Raw genomic sequence first — 21825 nt, 5'->3', positions numbered from 1 at the left:
GTATCTGCTGTGTGTGGCGTAACGGAAAGTGCTGTCCTTTTAGCGTGTCTAACTCTTTAAAGTGCGGTGAGTGCTTCTCCACATCTATCACACAAAGGTGGATCGCCACCAGACAAAAGAAATGAATGTGTAGTGTATGCATGTCCTGCTCTTAACCTTGTAAGTATTACTTCTGGGTGGTGTGATTTTGGTACTGGTGACCAATGACCAAGTTACGGCTTGATGACATGCAATTTATTACCTGTGTGTGTGTCCTATGTGCTCTGCCAATCACCACTGAGCTTTGATTTTAGAAAAGTTTTCAAGTCGAGTGCAGGAACTGGTATCGATTTATTGCTAGCCGTTTTGTTGGTGGATCCAGCTAGCTGGTCCGCCAGAACGTTGCCTTGTATTTCGCGATGTCTTGGCACCCTACAGACTACAACATGCTGCTTGGATGAGTAAACTGTGCATCGCAGTGAATAAAGTAAGACAAGGACAGGGATTTTGTGCTTTTTAGGTTTTCAGAGCTTTTACCTCACTTAGGGAATCTGTATATATTATTGCCTTCTGTTGTTTTTTTTTTGTTTAAGGTGTTTAACAGGCGCAAGTACTGAATAGGCTTCGCCGGAGAAAATGGTTGTATTCGTTTGCAGTATGCCAGCTTCCAAAAAGAATGGGCCAGTGGCAGCGTACACTCTAAAATTTTTTACAGCAATTAGGGTGTATTTTTCGTTCTATTAGCAACACCCTTTTAGGGTGTCTAGGAACGCGCTAAACAATATGGTGTTTATAAACACCCTGAAACAGAAGGGTGTAGAAAAACGTTACACCCTACTTTAATAGGTGTTTATGAACACCCCTAAACTATGGGTGTTGGATGAAGCTGCACCCATGCGAGTGGGGTGTAACATAAAAACCCCCTTGAAACGATGGCAGTTATATGGATAAGCACACTTGATCAAATGAAGCGCGATTAACGAGACAACAAAAACAGAGACACAGGAGGTGACGTTTAGTCTTGTTTGTTGAGGAGAGCTGTGCATAGCCCTTCATTCTATCAAATATGCATCACCAACTGCAGCCCAAGCCTAAATTGTTCTCAGGAGAAGCATACTTGAATTTTCTCTGCGGCTGACAGGGAAGAACGAAGATACAGGTGCCACCCACTGCACTTATTCGTGCATGCATGCAGCTGATAAAATAGGGTGCCGTGGTCTTGACTGAGCTGCATAAGCCCAGTGTATATATGTGTAGGTAGACTGGGCCAAAAACGACAAAGTCGGGCGTGGCAGGCACTCACACACACACACACACACACACGCACACACGCACGCACGCACACACCACACCACAGTAGTGCAAGCAGTAACCTGTAGCGTAAGGTTCAATGGAACATAACGCCGAAGCAAAAAACAAATAAGCCCATATGTTTACATCTGCCTATATTATAAAAACTGCAAGTCTGACAAACAGGACTCTGATAGCATTCTGCCAAAACTTAAAATACTTCACGTGACCAAGTTCTTTTTTTCTATACTAGAAACTTCTGGTTTTCAATACAATAAATCTACACAACTTTCAGAAACATTTGCGCTAGTCGGGCAAACGACTGAGAGGTATGGCGTTGATTGACACCTATACAATAGAAAAAAACACGTAGAAAAAGTAAGCGAGTTTTTGGAGTCACAATTACAAACTAATAAATCTCGAAGTATAAATTTTGACACTAAAACTGAGAACATTCGACAAGGTAGTGTAATTGGGTTCGTATTCTTGTAATGTCAGTGTTGGTATACTTCTAACTGCAAAAGCACAGCTCGTCACTGCCGCATGCACAATCATCTTCAGCTGCTGAGATAACTGGTGCTTTAGGGAGAAGTGGGGAGAAGCTGTTCTTTATATACAGGAAATTCAATCTCGTAAACCTAAAAGAAATACACTAGGAACAATGACAAATATTTCACAAAGAGCGCAACATACAGTATGCACCCTGCATGTCTAACTGCTTTCTTAAGTGTAAACATTAATTGAGTGCATGGCAAGCATATTCAGTGGCATCAGGTTTCACTGCAGTTAGAAATGCTAGAAAAGGTATGCTGAGCAATAAACGCCATAAAAAGCGTGCTGTGGCAGAATCATTATACCTTTTGTTCCGTGGATATGAATCTTACTTTATCCTTACAGCTTGCTTGCGCAGGCAAATAAAATGGTGCTGCTCCAAGTTGATGATGTTCCATTAGCTGCATGCATCAACCAATCTAAGTGAATGTCAAGTTCCATGCTGATAAGTATGCATCAACAGAGCTGCATGTGTATTTCTGCAGATCTACCTCGGTACTCCTTCGATTAGTTTATAAAAGGAACGCAGTACGACGCGCAACAACATATACATATTTTATCTGTATTGCACAAAAGTACAATACCACTAAGCATACATGACGGTATGCGCATTGAGAAGGTATTCAGTGCAGGTAACTTGTAAAATTAAGTACTGTATAATTACGTATTAAAATGAGAATGATTCTAGTGTTTTAGAACTGGCTTACATTGACACGATTATATAATGGAAAAATTGGTTATTGGATCATTCTACGTCAGATGTCCCAGCCATTTTGGCGACCACCTCAAATGTTTTCGAAAAAATTGTGCTGGTATCATTGCCTTAAAAAAGGTGACTGCTAGAAGATGGCACAGAAAAATAATTTTTTGGTCACGTGGCTGCCTCCTGAACTTCGCGGAATCTCGTCTGCGTGTTTGTGAAAAAAAATTCATAAGTGCCTCATCTTCTTCTGTGTCAATATTGGTCTATAAGTTAAGTGAAGGGCTTGCGTAAAGTTTTTGAAGCTCAGTAATATTATTACCATTTTCCTACCACATACACCTCCAATAATTTAGCCGGAATGTGTTATATCTGCATTTTTCTATATAAATACAGCATTTTGAATTAATATCTGAGGGCTTAATACATCATCCACATAAGGTATATTTGGAGGAAAAAATATTTTAGACCTCTCGAGCTGTCAAACTTTACGAAGGAAAGTCGCGAATTTCACAAAATTGTCGTTTTGTCTATATTGAGACGCAACTTCCACCACGTGGTGGTTGAATTAAAATAGACTTTGTACCTAAATTAAAAGCAAATGAACAGTTCTCTTCATGTGCCTAATTTTGTCGTAGCAGTTTATGTTTTGAGAACAAGATCACAGCATATCCACGGAGTGAACGATGATGAGTGCGGCGTAGCGTTCGTCCGTCTGCACGCAAAAAGGTTGGACAGACAGTCTGACGCAAGTTTGAACAGAAAGAAAGAAAGAAAGACGGACGGGCTCATGGACAGACGGACACATGGAAGCCCGGACGGACGAATACACAGACGAACGGACGAAAGCACAAGTGTACGGACGAATGATTCTCCCATGAATCATCATTCTGTCCGTGTATATGCTGTGAAAACCACTAACGATATTTATTGTGCAACTCATAAAGTGGCTACACAATACTAGTACGACTACCGAGGAGAGAACGACCCACAGCTTCAAGAGCTTTGCCCCTAAATAATTTTTAAAGTTCCATGTTACCCATTTGCCATTTGGTCATACGGTAGCTGACACCTCAAAGTTCCCTATGGCCGTTCATGAGAACATTCAAAAATTATTTTATTCCTTGAAACTGAAATTATAATGATGAAACTTGTCACACACAACTAACTGCTCATTCGCTTTCATTATAGGTAAAATGTGGTTTTTAATTGGACCACCACGTGGTGCAAATATCGCCTCAATATGGGAAAATTGACAATTCTGGGAAATGAGTGATCTTTTCTCGCAGAGTTTAACAGCTTAAGGTCTCTAAATATAAATTTTCATCAAAATATCTTTTCTGTGAAGTAAGTATTCACAGCTCAGATATTCATACAAAGTGTAATATCGCAGTTAGAAAAAGCAAACATAACACCTTTTGGCTAAATTCTTGCAACTTATGTGGCCGAAATATCGCATTATTATTACTCAGTTTCAAACACCTTACATAAGCCCCTTTACTTAACATGTACCAAACTTGGTAAAAAAAGCAGCGGTAGTTGTAAACTATTCTTTTTTTCACAAACAACACTCAACACTCTGGTTACGTTAAAAGGCAACCACGTGACCAAATTTTTTTTCTCCAAAATATTTAAGCAGTTCACTGTTTTCAGTGCATTAAATCAGCACAATTTTTTCAGACACAATTGCCATAACCGCGAAATTGGCTGGGAAATTCGAAATAAAGTGACCCATTTAGTTTCACTCAATCACCATTGCATACTGCTAAGTTAGGGCTATTTGTTTCAATCTTGCAAGCAGGCTTAGAAAGCGTAACTCCTTCCCGATGTAGCATAGGCTGTTCAGTGGCTGTTCGTGTTGTGTTTCCACATAAATAAGTTGCCTACTCTTACATTTTGACTACAACACATGCTCAGATATCATGCAGTGTGAATGTTATAGTGTTTTTGTGCAACAAAAAAGTAATAATACGCTTCACATAGCGAAAATACCTTTAACATCTGAAGTACCTAGCCAAGGTAAGCGCCAAAGCAAGGCGATGGCAATAAAACTCCGAATGACAAGAATATTTTGAAAGTTAGACTTGATAAAAACAATTTGAATAAAATGTGCTCGAACGTCAGCAGTTATGTTCAAACAAGCGTTTGCACTGTTCAAGTATACAATTCGGTCACACGCACATGATTGATTTGTGGGGTTTAACGTCCCAAAACCACCATTTGATTATGAGAGACGCCGTAGTGGAGGGCTCCGGAAATTTTGACCACCTGGGGTTCATTAACGTGCACCGAAATCTGAGTACACGGGCCTACAACATTTCTGCCTCCATCGTAAATGCAGGCTTCACAGCCGGGATTTGATCCCGCGACCTGCGGGTCAGCAGCCGAGTACCTTAGCCACTACACCATCGTGGCGGGGCAACGGCCACACGCACAGGCGAAAGGTCTGTTCAAACAGAAGTCCAGCTTCAGTGCTCGATCCACTACACAGGCATGGCTTTCGGCACTGTCACGCTATGTCGCGGGTGAACGAAAATACTGGTAAGACGAATTTAACGAAATCGAATGCATTAGCAAGTAGGCAAACTTCGCGAGGCACACCTAACGCGAAGCAATACGCTGGGTTGTCACCCGATGCATCAATTCGAGTTATCTCGGTAGTGTTACCGCACAAACCAAAAAGGACCGAAAAGAACGACATGGAAACCACGCCCTTGTTTTTCGTTCTCCGTCATTTTGTGCAATAAGAAAAAAAAGAGAGTAAATGAACTACCAACATACCCAAGTTTATGCGTCTTAGATACGGTTGATGCTTAGAGCTAACAGGCGCTGTCCCCACACATGTATTAAATAGTAAACTAAAATTGATGTGCACCACGAGCGGGCCCCGTTAAACACGGCTGCCAACAAAGGTCACTGCAAAAATTTGTTCAATTTCTTCGCTGAACCTCAGCGGTGCACTCACTCTGCTTTGTACACCAAACAGTGTAAACAAAAAACAAAAAAAACTTGCCCACAATCACACTTCGCCATCATCCCCGTGAAATAGTTCGGATAAACATTCTCACTAAGTAAACTACTGCTGATTTGTCATCAACTAGTTGAAAACAAAATTGTTCGAAGGCTTTATTCTTGTACTTACGCAGTTTACAAAGCGCTGAACGGAACAACGTGGGAGTGGTACTCACTATACCACTTCCAGTGCTCCACAATATGAATTCGCAGGTCCCGTCTTCAGGATGGTACACCTTCGCAATAATCAGCACTGACAGAGCACAGGTCACGCACAGAGCGCAGGCACATTTCAAACTAAACATCGACGAATAAACTGTATCGATCGAGAAGCCACGCGCACCACACGCACACACACGGGAGGGTTTTTCATCAGCGCAGGCAGTGACATGTAAAACGATGCTGGTCCCTTTCCCTCACTCTGCGCCCGTGCGCGCAGCAATCCCGGACAGCCAAGGTTGTCTCGGCGACGAGACTTCATGGCACTGGTGCGCTCTCAGACTGGCTAGATGCGGTTTAGCGCTAGCTCCGGCCCTCTACTGCTGGCGCGGGCACTGGTTTTTTTTTCGTGGCAGTGATCTGTTGCGTTATACTCGTTCTATATCAGTGAATCTGAATCACAGTGAACATTGTAACGGTGCAGTGCAGCTAGCACGAGCTACTAGTCAGAACCCGCGTAGGTAATATTCAGGAGCAATATTTAGCGCACCTTCCCCGACCTAAAGTAGTAAATACTGGTAAAAAAGCTAAGCTGAAGGATTTTCCTTAGCACTATGGGTCTTTAGGGAATGGACATTCACAGTCATGCAGGCGATATTTTATTAGCACATTCATTTCGGCAAAGACATTGCAACATTGCATACATCGGTCATCACACTATTTGATGAGAACATATTGCCACGTTCTCACTGCTACGAAGACGAAGACGACAGCACATAGGAGCATCTGCACGCTTTTATATTCGCACTACGGAAACTTCCTTTGGGCGAATTGGAAGCAGTCGCAATTACTGATTATTTTTCAGAATGTGCTGCTCTGTCTTCAGGAGCCAACCTAACACTTACGCACATGTTTCGACAACTCATACCGACAAACTTGAAAAAACTGGAGCTCTTATGGGTACCAGGCCATCGTGGCATATATCTCAATGAGATGGCAGATGCACTAGCCACAGTATCTCTTAGCGGTCCCCTTATCCCGATTTTGCCTGATACGGCTTACGCGACAGCAATAAGGTTTAGAAACCTCTGTTTGCATGAAAATGACTGCTACTCATTGGATAAATATCAAGATTTCGCACATCTAAGATGCCGCTGGAATGGACAGTGGTGTGCAACACGGCAATTGGAAGTTACTTTTACAAGATTGCGTTGCAGAATTCCGCAACTGAATTATTATTTGCATGAAGTTGGCCTAAAGGCGTCACCTCTATGTCAGACTCGCGAAGAAATGGAAACGATAGACCACTTCTTTTTGTTATGTCGCCGATATTCTCATCAGCGGAAAAGATACCTGGTAGCTCCACTGGAAAAATTGGGATTAGAAATAAATGTGGCAGTAATTTTGTCATTTGGCAGCATTAAATTCGGTTAGAGCCAGAGGGACGTCTGCTCTGTGGTATTTGAATACAGTATTGAAACAAAGCGATTGCCACGTTAATCTGCCGATCTATATATATATATATATATATATATATATATATATATATATATATATATATATATCATTTTAGACCTACCATTATCTCTGTCTCAAATCGCATCTGATAGCCTGCATCACTCCCTGCTCAGATGTACTCTTTTTTCAATTTTCGGCCTTTCTTTCTATACTTTTTTTTCAGCCCAAAATTACGTTTTCTTTGAAAAACCATCAGCCTTTTAGCTAAGATCCTGCCGCCCGGTTCTTGGGCGATCCCCCTTTGTGGGTGTGCGCCCGAGTGTCAAGGATCATCATCAGCAGCAGCAGCAGCAAGCATTAGCAAGAAAGAAAAGGAATGCTATGGCGTGAAGTAAATAAAAATACTGGCCTGCTGCTACTTTCCCAACATGTTAAATACTACTTCTGTATTCACGTTGCGACAATACATTTGTACGTACCTTCCAGTCCTTGGAACAAGACCACGGCTGAAAATATTTCATCAATGTTGTTTTCTCACTACCTACAAACTCAAGGTTTTGACCGAAGCACGTCTGCTGGGGAAGGTACATAAATTAAAAGAAGGGGATCCACCAAAAACAGAGAGAGAGAGAGAGAGAGAGAGAGAACTGGAGAATTCGCTTCGGCTCCCGTGAAGAGATCTTTCTTCGCACTTTAGTCAACAAAGCTCCCGTCATTATGAGCAAGGCTGCGTCAAGGTCACCAAAATGTCCATATTCTGCATTTTTCTTTATGGTTGGTGGCCTGTTCTTGATTTTCAGACGCACATTTTAGCCAGGCCATGGTGGTAGCTAAGGTAGTAGGCTACTGATCCGAAGGTCGTGGAATCGTATCCCGGCTGTGGCGGCTGCATTCCCGAAGGAGGCGGAAATGTTTTAGGGCCGTGTACTCAGATATTTTTGCATGTTAAAGATCCCCAGGTGGTCTAAATTTCCGGAGCCCTCCACTATTGCGTCTCTCGTGATCATATGGTGGTTTTGAGACGTTATACCCCACATATCAATCAATCAAATCAATGACGCACTTTTAAGGACACATGAAGAAGAAAATTCGCTGCAGTATTTAAATAAAACGTGCTTGCTAAAAATACTTGACGTCAATGTTCGTTTTCAAGGAACCTGGTGGCCTGTTGACGTGGTGGTTATGGATAAACAACTGTGCTGTTTTTTTTGCTTGTGGCAGTCGTTTTATCTCTAGATTTAAAAGCTTCGATCTTATGGGGAACGAAGGGAGGGGGGGGGAGTGTTCCATGCATGGCTACACCCATGTGCACCACATTACCTTGTTCAGGCAAATCGGGGCACTTTTTGAGTGTTGACTAATCACGCCATTGACACAAATGAAAGAGACAGATACAGGAGAATTCGCCCATACTCTATAGGACAAGTGACGCTCCTATTTTATCTTCCGTCCTATAGTAGTTTGCCTGCTTTATCGAAAAAAACGGCATTTCCGTAGCATTACTTCCTGCTTCGATTCATTACTAGACCCGCAAGCAGCTAGTAGTAGGAGCCCTGCTGGTATCAAGATGGTAATGTATACTAACAGTATAAGAAAAACTGCCCGAAAATGTGCATTTGTAGCCTTATAGGCGCGTGTGCTCAGATTTGGGTGCACGTTAAAGAATACCAGGTGGTCGAAATTTCCGGAGCCCTCCACTACAGCGTCTGTCATAATCATATGGTGGTTTTCGGACGTTAAACTCCACATATCAATCAATAATTTGCAGCCTTGTTTATAACACCCCAAGTATAAAGGTGTACATGGGGTGTTTCGAGGGTGTTGTAAAAACGGAAACCTCAAACTTTGAAGATTGTGTAAAAGGGTGTTCATAAAGGTGCTTTTATTGCGTACACTTGTTTTACACTTTTTAGGGTGTACATTTTTACAGTGTACGAGACAGAATTGTTTCACTTTGAAGAATCCTTAAAGAACTCAAGAAATGTGTATTTATGTTTCAGTTCAAAGAAGTACGTTTGGATATGTGCTATTGGAGCATGCTTCGTAACCTCCAAAAAAGACACGTCGCAATCTATCACCGGCCACTGCCAAGGTGGCAGACATAGTGCGGGAGCCATCAAGCGGTGTTCGAGTGGCACAGCGGCTTCCTTCACTAGGCCCCTCACACGGAGTGAGTAGGGCTGTCTCATAGAAGGCCGCTTTTCAAACACAGCAAGGCTTGACATGTCAATAATTGTGGAATGTGATGGGTGATCCTTGTCTGCGTTTACACTAAGATAATATATAAAAGACATGTAACATCTCTGTAGGTGGAGCGACCATTCGTTTGATTCCACGTGCAAGCGTTCCATGGGGCTAGCGCGAAAATTTTCCGTAGAGAAGCGGATGCCTAGCTGATGAACAGGATGAAGCATTTTAAGGGCAGTAGCTGCCGCAGACTGATATGCTATTGCCTCATAGTCAATGCGGGTACCTGTGCGGTTTTATATATATTCAATAAACACTTCTTCTCTCTTTTTCATGTAGTGCGTGACAACACTTTCAGAACATTTATATCTTTTATGCACTTGTTTTAAAATACTTGATGTATGGTATGAAGCTTAGCTTCGTGTCCAATATTAGGACTAAGAATTTAAGTTCAGTACTTTATTATTAATTTTTTTGAATAAACTGCAGTACTAGTGCAGGGCTATAGCTGGAGTGGATGAGTTATACAAAACTAATACAAACAGAGTCACAACAATATAACAATAAAACTGAAATACATAACAGCAATACATAAGAAAACATCACTATGGTATTGCAAGCGATCATTACCTATTTTCTAAATGGGCAATAGCGGCATCAATGAAGTTTTGTAATGATAGTGAACGAATACAGCCGGGAGGAAATTCTAGGTGCCTATAGTACGTGGGAAAAACTGAATTTGAATGTCAGTACCACCAAATAAAGGCTTTATGTTCAAGATGTGGGAGCTGTGGGTGCAAGATTCTTCCGTAAATGCGATGTAGTTACCACCAAAGATGCGAGGAGAGGAGTTAATGACTCTGTATAATAGTGTTAAAGATTCCATACAATAACGAGAATGTAATGGTACAATGTTCAGTGATTGCAGAGTCTGTGTTGGTGAGAAGTTGTGGCTGTAGTTATGGCATATGAAGCGGATGGCCTTACCTTGAATGCTATCGAGGATTTTTAGGTCACCATGTTTGTGAGGGTACCAAACGACATGCGTATTCTAGAATAGGGCAAATGAACGTTTTATATAAAAGCAATTTGGTATCACGGGAGGATTTAGCCAAAGTACAGCGCAAATAACCTATCTTTTCAGAGCTTTCGTGCTAATATATTCAATGTGTTTGGCCCAGCTAAGATTTTTTGACAGAATCACACCCAAATATTGGTATTGTGAGACTCTTTTCGGTTGTAGACCATCCAAGTAATAATCAAACGAAAGCGAATTCTGTGCATTGGTAAGTTACACGACGACTGTTCTAATGCAATTGGCGTTCATCTGCCTGGTTTCACAACAAGAGCTGAAAGAAATGAGCGATTGTGAAAGATGGTGATGATCTTTCGCAGAATAATTGGGTTCATATATTACGCAATCATCAGCATAAAATCTTGTTTTAGATAAGGTGTTGTGAGGTAAATACTTATTATATATGAGGAATATTAAGGGGCCTAGTACAGATCTCTGAGGAACACCTGACGTGGCGTCAACAAGGGATGAATCCACTGAGTTAAAGGAAACAAATTGTGAGCGATAATGAAGAAAACTGGCGATCTAAGAAACAAAACGGGAATTATTGAGTATGGTATCTAATTTCACTAGCAACTTAGAATGAAGAACAGAGTCGACAGCTTTAAAGCAGTAAATGAAAATGGTATTTACTTGATTTCCTATGTATAGGTTAAAGGCGATGTCACGAACAAAATTGGCTAATTGTGTAACCGTGCTGTAGCCACGACAGAAACCGTAATGAGGAGGCGTTAGAATTTTATCGGAGTCGAGGAATTCAATGATATCCATGCGAATAATGTGTTTCAACATCTTGCATGACCGTGGCGTAAGAGATATTGGCCTGTACTTAGATAAGAGTTGCTTATTACCAGATTTTTACAAAGGCAAAACTTTCGCTGTTTTCTATCAAAATGGTACTTCACCGCAGTCTAGTGATTTCTGGAAAATTACAGTGAGGTAACTGGCTGTCCATGCGGAGTATCTCACAAGAAAGAGATTCGGTGTGCCGTCAGAACGGGAACATTTTCTGGTGTCGAGAATAAAGATTAGGTTCAATACACCATCAGTGCTTATTACAATATCACCACGTTTTTTGGTTTGTACGTTATGACTAAATTTGGAACATCTTAATTGTATTAACAGCAAGACTTTGCCCGTGCAGAAAGACGTTGCCCATGCAAGTTGAATAGCAGGTTCAGAATGAAGGCCTCTCTTTTTGGAAAACACGACAGACAAGCTTTTTTGTGCATTCAGCTGGAACCTGTTTTAGTCTGCCCAATCGGAGACATTGCTCAGACAGAGCTGAACCTGGCACCTACAAATGGCCAGATTACAAGACCTAAAACTCAACTAGACGTCGTCAACATATGTGGAGTAGAAGACATTTCGGGGGATAGACAAGCGCTAAGAATTCTTTTTTATAGTAAAAGGTGTGCAACTATGTACACCACCTTGCGAGAGGCCTGTTTCTTAGAGAAATGCTTGGAAAAGAATGCTGCCTACTCGAAATCGGAAGTTCCAATTTTACAAGTAACTTTCGATTATGTTAGGCATTCTTCCACGCACGCCAAGCTGGGACAGCTCTCTTAGTATTCCAAAGCGCTATGTTGAATCGTAAGCCTTTTCGATGTCGAGGAACACAGAAAGAAAATATTTTTTATGGCCAAAAGCGTCTCTGATCTGTGCCTAGATACGAACAAAGCGGTCTGTGGTGGATCTACTTTCTTAAAACCGGAAGTGAAATGGGTCGAGTAAATTGCTTGTTTCAAGCAAGTGTAAAAGTCGGCAAATTATCATTTTTTTCGAAGACTTTGCACAAGCAGCTTCTAAGCGCACTAGGCCTATAACTGGAAACGGAACAAGGGTCCTTGTTGCTTTTCAAAATAGGAATAAAAGTAGCCTCTCTCCAGGAAGTAGGGATAGAGCCAGAAAACCAGATAGCATTGTATAAACAAAATAAGGTTTTTTGTGTTTCGATTGGTAGGTTTTTTAACATTTCATACACCACACTGTCAGGGAGGAGGAAGAAGCAACAAAAGGGAGAAGGCAGGGAGGTTAACCAGAAAGACATCCGGTTGGCTACCCAACAATGGGGAATTAGGGAAGGGGACAAGAAATACGAGAAACAGGAAAGAGAGGGAAAAGAAAAGGAGGGTGGGTAGAGACTCACAGAATATTCACTGGAGCGTGTAGAACTCTACCACATGTCAGAGGCGTTCACACAAGCCTGTCTTTCTCAGGAAACACAGCAGGGCTTTCACTGCCTTGTGGGCTGTCAAGGCATGTGGACGTTGCTGTAATAACACCTGGACAGAAAGAGACCGGTCATCCAGTCACCGCATTGCGTTGGCAAGTACTTGCCTATCTGAGGCACATCGAGGACAATGGCTCAGCAGGTGTTCGCTACTTTCGTCGGTGCCGCAAACATCGCATGCCACACTGTCGGTAATTCCAATTAACGTGGTATAAGCATTCGTGAAAGCACCTCCTCGCCAAATGCGATAGAGAAGCGAAGCTGCACGTCGATGTAGGCTGGGTGGAGGCCGGAGTTGTAGTCAAGGGTCGAGCTCGTGCAGTCTTGTGCGTCGTATGCTTGGTGTGTTCGACTCAGTCAGTGTGAGAATGCGAGCCAGTTGACGAATCTGCCTCGCCTCATCCGCTCTTGAAAGCAGAATCGGAACGCTCTTCGCTTCTTTATGTGACGTGTGGGCAGCAATATCTTCAAAATCATTGCAGTCTATATATCGCCATGCCTAGGTAACCACTGAAAGACGATGTCGTGGCCTTTTTTATTAAAAGGTGGTGAAGTTTCAAGGTTTGACAGGTCTACTGGTCATGACATCCGCGTCCGAGAACTGATAGCAGGCACTGTAACGCTGGTTTTGAGTAAAAAAAACACAGCCCAATTACCTTGTTTTTCTTCTGAATTGATGAGTTCCAGTGCATTGCGCAGAGCCTCGAGTTCTGCCGTCGTTGACGTTGTCACATGTCAAGTCTTAAAACATCGTTACCCCTTGTGATGGTATAACCACTGCTCCACCTGAACTCAACGGCGTAGTAGAGCCATCCGTGTAAATGAGCATGAGGTTACTATAGTTCTGTTCAAGTGGAAATAGACTCAGTTGTTCCAGGGCATGTGTTGCTAAGTCCGATTTGTTCCTCATTCCTGGAATCATTAAGTAAACTCGCGGCCAGCTCAAGCTCCAAGGAGGAAGCAGTGGCTTTGATGCAAGTGCCTACGTCTCAGTAAACGATGAACGATACATGTAGACAATAGTGCCGTATGTCATGCAAGGCCTTTTAGCAGCTAGGCTCGCCAGGTGGTGAGAAGGGGTCCTCGCATAATGCCTGAGGTGCATGCGCATTGTCTCAGTAATATTATGCGTCTTTATTGAGTGATCTTGAGCGATGGCAATGGTTTCAGCTGTTGAAGCATGGCGGGGTAATTCAAGGCATATCTTAAGTGCTTTGGCTTGAATGCTCTGAATAGTGCTCAGGTTGGTCTTGCCGGTGTTACATATTGCAGGTAAACTGTACCGTGAGAATCCAATAAACAGCACTCTGTAGAGTTGTAGCATGGATGGTATGGGCACTCCCCAATTCTTTCCTGCAAGGAATTTGAACATGTGGCATGTTGCGATCAGCCACTTCTTCACATAGTTCACGTGGGGAGTCCACGGCAGGTTTCTGTCTATTATGACTCCCAAGAACCTGTGGCTTCTGCTGAGCGATGTGTATTCTTCAATAATCAATATGCTGTAAGCAGACATTGGTTTCCGCGTAAACGCTACCACTGCACTTTTTCCGCAGGACGCCTCGAGGTCTTGTTTACGAAAGTAGCATGACGTCGCTGTAGCAGCCTTGTGAAGGCGGGCGCGAAGCTGAGGCCTTGTCACACCTGATGTCCAAATGCAGATGTCATCAGCGCAGACAGAAAGTTCTACAATGCTAGGTAGCTGCTCGACTAGACCAATGAGAGTTAGGTTGAAAAGTGTGGGGCGTAGCACTCCCCCTGAGGAACTTCTCAGCTGCTGTAATAATCAGGTGTTGGGCCATTCGCTGTCAACACGTAAGATGATCTCCGCTGTAAGTAGTTGTACATTGACATATGTATCTTGCCACCAAGACCTACTGTTTCCAAAGCAGTAAGGATGCCTTCGTGGGTGAGATTGTCGTAAGCCCCCTTAACGTCTAGAAACAGGGTGGCGCCAGTCTCTTTCAGTCTTTCTGGTGTTGTACATATGTCACTAGATCAACAACGTTGTCGATTAACGAATGGCTGCGCCTGAATCTGGTCATAGATACTGAATAGTTTTTGTAGTGCTCTAAATACCACTCCATTCGTGTTAGAATCATTCGTTCCATTGTTTTTCCCACAAAACTGGTAAGTGCGATAGGAGGGTTTGAGGCAATATCCAAAAGAGATTTACCAGCCTTTTGATAGGAATGAGGCGACTTGACTTCCATGCCTGGAAACCGTACCAGTCTGCCAGGAGTCATTGTATAGGCGTAAAAGTGCCTTCCGGGCTTCGTCGTCAAGATTACAAAGGGCACGATAGGTGATGCCGTCGATAGGTAATGCCGTTGATAGGTAATGCAGGGTGCTGAAGAACGTATGCACAGTGCCAGTGCCGCCTCTAGCTCATCCATAGAAAACTGGCATTCCATACGGGGATCACGTGAGGCTGGTGGGTTGTCAAATGTTCATATTTTTGATACTGTGAAATTAGAATCACCGGCAATTCTTCTGCAGAAAAATTCTGCGACGTCAATCTCTCTGCATTGCAGGTGGAGTGCCAGAGATGTAAATTGGTGTCGTTGACCCAAGGTTGAGCTAAGACCCCGGACAGTTCGCCATATCAGTGATAAGGGCTTTCGTGGATCCGAAGACTCGCAAAAGGATGTCCAACGTCACCTAGCCAGTTTATCCATGTGTCGCTGCATTTTCTTTTGAATGCGTCTAGCCATTCTCAAATCATCGATGCACTTTGTCCGTCCGTACCTTCGTTCCACACGACGGCCTATTGCGCGAAGTTTCTCAAGCTCGATGTCGAAACCAGTGGATTGTGACTAGTCAACACTGAATGCATGGTATTCTGCAGGACATCCTTCATCGAGTTTTCTAGGTTATATGATGAGCCGTCGGTACTGCAGTCTTCTATTGCATTTATAATTTCGGCCAATCGGTGTATTTGAGGCCTTTTGAAGACTTGGAGCTGGTGAAGTCTTCTATAAACAGGTAAGTTGGTATGTGGTCACTGCCCCGCGTATCCAGATCCGAAAACCAGTGCACTTTCCTGGTAAGTGAGCGAGGAACCAATGTAAGGTCCAGGCAGCTGCTATGGGCTGATCCGCGTAACTATATAGGGCTTCCATCGTTACAAACGCAGAGTTCCAGCTCGGAGGCCAAGGACAGCAATTTTCTTCCCCTAGAGTGGACCCTGGAGCTTCCCCTTGGGAAATGGTGGGCATTGAAGTCGCCAGTGATCACCCATGGCCTTAGAGTCGATGTCAGAATACCGCGTAAGCGCTCGCAGTCAAGGTGGCTTGATGGAGATAAGCAAGCTCCGATAATCGTGAAAGCAACCTTATCCTTCTTCACCGTAAAGCACACATACTGATTCCCTTCCTCAGGCAAAACTCTGTGGTGAACGTAAGTGAGGTCATGGCGCATGAATACAATAGCTTTGCTGCAGTCTCTTTGAGTGGAGGACATAAAGCACTCATAACCTGACAGCTTGATTAAAGCAGACAGGTTGGGTTCACAAGTCACGATAATGGGGAAGCGGTTCACAAACACAAACTGTCTAAACTCAGACATGCGCGACTTCAGTCCTCTGGCGTTCCACTGAAAGACAGATGCATTCTTGATTAATATGTGGGGTTTAACGTCCCAAACCACTATATGATTACGAGAGACGCCATAGTGGAGGGCTCCGGAAATTTAGACCACCTGGGGTTCTTTAACGTGCACCTAAATCTGAGCACACGGGCCTACAACATTTCCGCCTCCATCGGAAATGCAGCCGCCGCGGCCGGGATTCGAACCCACGCCCTGCGGGTCAGCAGCCGAGTACCTTAGCCACTAGACCACCGCGGCGGGGCGACAGATGCATTCTTGACTTCCACTCGAAACGACGATGTTTCGCTGGCCATGGTTTTACCTAAGAGCTGCAAGCACCGGACTCAGTGTGTCCAGCACGTGCAGTGCAGTCTGCGCAGCCAAAGTCTTCATATTACTCAGTAGGCCACGCATGGTTCTCATCAGCGATTGCAGCAAGCTTATCACTTGATCGTCATTCATCGCATCACTGGTTTGAGGGGTCGTCAAGGGCGCCGGCATTTGATGCAGCTACAAAGTAGGTTGACTTCGAGGAAGTGAGGGCCACTGTTCGAAAGATGCAACTGCTGTACCTTTCTTCTGTTTGGCAGTATCTGTCTTCAGTGAGCTCGGTGTTTGTAGGGCAGGCTCTTTCATAGAGGATGACATCTCTCTATCAGTAGACCACTTTTTCCTTGATGGTCTTCGCCCACGACACCGTCGTAGGCGTAGTGTAGCGGCAGCTTCCCTGTGCGTTGAATTGTTCCGCACCATACGCTCGAGTACCGCGTGCTCGTTTCGCACCCGCGGGCAATTTTTGGATGAGGCATCATGAGCGCCGTGGCACTTTGGACATCGTAGCACTGTGGCACCGCAGGCGTCTTTTGTGTGAGGCTCAGCGCACCGCGGACACACACCTTTGTTCTCACAGACACCTTTTACGTGCCCCATCTTGAAGCACTTGTAGCATTGCAGTTGCTTTAGTATGTATGGACGCACTGAGTGGCGAACAAGGCCAACTTTGACATACGAGGGAAGGCTGTCTCCCTCGAACACAACCCTCAAGCAGCGTGAGTTGCCGAGTCTGATAATGTGCGTGATGCGGGTGCCTTCTGTTGGTGGCTTTATTAGTATTGGCAGGTCATTAGCTCGGATAGAAAGATCCACATCATAATTGACGCCTACAGTGTCAATACAACCTGTAGCGACCATTGGCCGAAGTTTCACGTTGCCGATATCTGTTATGTGCCGAAGGCATTGCAGTGCGCTACAGTGCATAACGTCTACAGCAAGGACATTCTTCTGTGCATTGATCTTCACGTCTTTGATCGCATTCGGCGCGGTTTCCTCGAGAAGCACAGAAAGAACTTGCCTGTTGAGGGGCCCAAGTTAGATGCAGGGTCTTCGGGCTTAAACAGCATGGTGGGCGGCCACCGCTGTGGTGCAGTCTTAAGGGTGGTAACACTTGCCGACGATGCCGTCTGCAGCAGTCGTTGTTTTGTAGATCGATTCATGACGACCCTGAAGTCATCATCCGATGACTCAAAGCCATTCGAGTACAATTCGGTTGCTTCGATATCCGTGCCGCTAGACGCATTGCTACGCTTCCTGGACGACGAAGCCCGGTGCGACGGTTGCACGCCTGAAACAGTCTCAGGTGTGTCCTGAAGCATCACCACAAAGGAGGGAGTGGCAGCTCTCAGGATTTCCAGGAAAACAAATTGAAAATACTAAGACACGGGCACAAGCGTTCTGTCAGAGAATTACTTCCACCACTTCCACAGTGTCAGAATCACTTCCACCACTTCCACACTGTCAGAACCTGGGGCAAAAGCACTGGAAGAGTTCAGAGATGTTTGGAGTTCAGCTAGCTTATATGCCTCGCATATAGTACACTTGTGCTCGAGTTCATGCTTTTCTATTCTTCTTCTGTATTTTTGGAATGCGTCAGTATAGTGTGACAAGCTGGGCACCCGTTGGAAGTGTGCACCGAGGAATTTCGCCTGATCTTAGGTAACACCCTGTGTGTTTACGAGTGGGAGTGTGTGTGCCTTTCTTCCTGCTAACCTTCCAACCATGTTCCAAAAATTAGCGTCCTGTGTGTATGAATTTATCCCTGAAACAATTCTTCTGTCAGCTTTCTCTTCTGGCCTGCCAACGCATTCTCCTGCCTTGGATTTTTATGTTCTTAGAGGTGTCAAGATTTCCGGCTTTCAGTGAGTTCCTAAAGAATCTCCCTGCTCTGTTTAGCTGTTTGCGCGCGTTTCGGCTTTCAGAGCTCTACCACGGCACACGCCGTTTTCCAGAGTGTCCATTTGTTTGTTGCATTTTGTTGCAGCATAAATCAAAAACGCTGTAAAATAGTTAAGAGCAACATCAAAGCTCAAAGTACATAGGTCACTCCAACTCAAACGAGCGATAGTATAAAACTGTTCCGAGTCAGCTCTGTTAATGAGCCATTTGAGAATACGTGGTGGACACTGAGTTGCTGTGATTGTGCTCAAAACTACGTCATTTCCGTACAAAATACTGATGACTTTCCACTGGAATAAAGGCACAATAGATGGCGATACTATGCTTGGGTCTACGGAGGAATAAGCATTATTAGCGAGATTATGATAGGTTGGATCTTTTTGATTTGGGAGACACGCGCTCGACGAGAGAAGAAACTGTTCAATCAGTCGACCTCGCGTGTCGCAACGAGAGTCATTGCATAGCCTGCTATGCGCAATAAAGTCTCCAAGGAGAACATATGGTTCCGGAAGTTTTTCAATTAAAGAGTGTAAATCACGTTTTTGCAGATGATAGCTAGGAGGAATGTAAATAGTGCAAATTGTGATCAGTTGATCAAACAGAACAGCTCGAGCAGCCACTGCCTCAAGGATTGTTTGGAGTTGTAAGTGTGTGCATGAAATCTCTTGATTCACTATTACGGCGACACCTCCGGATGATGTCATGGCATCATCAAGGTCCTTTCAGAAAATAACATATTTCCGAAGTAAATTAGTGTGTTTTGAGTTAAGGTGTGTTTTTTCTACACACGGCACTTTTGGTGAGTGTTCGTGTAAAAGTTCTTGGATGTCATCAAGGTTTCTGAGAAGGCCAATGACGTTCCGATGTATAAATTGAGGGTTCATAGTGAATGTAAAGTAGTGCTGTGTGTACGAAAAGTGAGTGGCTGTTAAGGCGGGGTGTTTGATTTCATGTAACAGTGCCGTCAACACGCCCTGTTATCTATTTTTTGTTTTCTTGGTGTGCTCTAAAGCGCCACGAGGATTTTTGGCACCAAAAGTAACATTGTATTTATTGCGTCCTCAGAGGCACTGCATGCCCGCACGTGCGAGCTGGTAGTTTGAATTTTGGGCCTCGCCTGGTGAGGTGAGACCTTGATACCTGAGGATCCTGGAGTCTCCGGTCTCTGTTCAGGAGTGGGTGGTGTAGTCTGAATTACAGCCGCCTTGGGGCAGGTGCCACAACCGCCGGCTCGGTATGCGCGGGCCGAAGCAGTGGCGAGGGCTAGTGCGGCAGTGCCCCCTGATGCACCGCATCAGCATATGCTGTGCCGTAGAATGGCGAGACCCTTTTCTTTGCTTCCTTGAATGAAATTTTCTCCCTACACTTCAAAGTAATTATCTCTTTTTTCATCCAATATGCGAAGAACCGTGAATATGTGGCATGGTTTTCTTCACAATTTACACAGTGTGGCGGTTGTGTGCAGTTCTCCGACGCGTGGCCTAGGATTCCACAATGTGCCCAAGTCTGGCGACCACGACAGCTTTTAGAGCCATGGCCATACCTCTGCCTTTGGAAGCCACGACGAAGGTTTGGTATGTGCGGCCTGAGAGAGGTCTTCATGTATCATGTTTAAATAGACTACGGCAGTATACCGGAAGCAAATGTCAGTATTAGGTGTTTTGTAGGTGTTTCCTTGTTATCTCTTCTGATGATGATTCTCGGTACATTATTCTTAGTTTGGCATTTCCACCCTTCCAAAATTTCAGTTTCAGTCTGGTCAAGTAAGTCTGCGTCAGATACTACTCCGCGAGGTACGTTCATTGATATGTGTGGTGTTATGAGGATTGGTACATCACCGAAAGATGAAAGGCCGTTTAGTTTTTCAAATCATTCTTTGTCTCGGATTTCGAGGAGGAGGTTTGAGGTCTCCGCTAGCTATCTTGGTTACATTGTATTCGGCCTCGAGAGTTTTTGTAAGACACCTGGCAACTACGAAAGGAGATGCGGTCCTGGCTTGCTTTCCCGGTTTCTCACAGTGAATGACATGAAGTTGAAGAAATGTTTCTCTTGGACGGTTCAAAAATTACGTTCTCGGTGCATAACCGCTTCAAGCCGCTACGATCAGTAGGTAGGGAAAATGCTCTATGCATGCCAATCCCATATTTGTTCAGCAGCGTTGGCGGCCACTAACCACGGAGCCCAACAAGGGGAGGCTGCAAGATCGCGGGTGTTGAAAGCTTGCAGGCGTCAGCCGTACAACAATGCCATAGCCCAATGCGCCTAAGCCAAGGTAGGCTAATTGAACAGGTTGAACCCTTGCCGCCAGGATAATTGAAAATGAACAGAAGAGATAAGTGTACATGATAATATATGGTGTTTTTTGGCGCAAGGGCTATTTGATGGCCAAAGAGCGCCAGTTCATGAGACAGGAATGTGGACAATGATAGTGATTAGCGGCTGTATAAGGGCCATAAAATTCCTCGCGGTAATGCGGGTAAAACATACAAGTGATAAAATCATGACCATGCCGTGAAAGGTGTGTGTGGTGCGAATAGATGAACGAAGTTGGTGATAATAAAAGACGATGATGCATATGTATGGCATTAGCACAAGTGCCTCACTCGTTCATGCCCTTGCGTCCAAGGGCCGTGAGGCACGTGCTTTCTTGTGTAGCCACCACAGAAAAAACCTCTCAGAAGAGGTCGTGCTTCGGAATGCCCGGGTATATGATAAGAAAACTATGAGTTTCTTTTAAAAACGCTAGCAATGATTTATAACTAAAAAGCGGTTCCCTACCGACGAACATTGCAGGGTGTAAAGGTATATGTGTTCGGTAGGGTAATGGAAAGTGTTATTTTCTTATAGTGTCCAATTGTTCGCACTGCATTAAAATGTGAAGAACTGTTAGTGCTTCACCACATCTGTCACACAGTGGTGGGTCGCCACCGGACAAAAGATATGAGTGTGTCGTGTATGTGTGTCCTATCCTGAGTCTCGTTAGTATTACCTCTGTATGCCGTGATTTTGATACTGGTGGCCAATGGCCAACGTGTGGCTTGATAACGTGTAGTTTGTTTTGTGTGTGTGTATCCCATTTGCTCTGCCAGTAGTCCCTGAGGTTTCGTTTGGGAGACGGCTTAAGATCAAGGGCCGGGATTGATATGGATGTAATGGCGGTGCTCTCATGGACGGATGCAGCGAGCTGATCCGCCCTCTCGTTGCCTTGAATCTCACGGTGCCCTGGCACCCAGCACACTACAACATGTTGTTTGAGTGTGTAGAGTGTGCACAAAATGGAGTAAAGTGAGACAAGGACCGGGTTTTTTTGTTTTTTAAGACTGTGCAGAGCCGTTACCACACTGAGAGAGTCTGTAT

This window comes from Rhipicephalus microplus, chromosome 3 (assembly GCF_043290135.1).
Source record: "Rhipicephalus microplus isolate Deutch F79 chromosome 3, USDA_Rmic, whole genome shotgun sequence".
Taxonomy (NCBI): domain Eukaryota; kingdom Metazoa; phylum Arthropoda; class Arachnida; order Ixodida; family Ixodidae; genus Rhipicephalus; species Rhipicephalus microplus.
Note: the sequence above shows the minus strand (reverse complement) of the source record.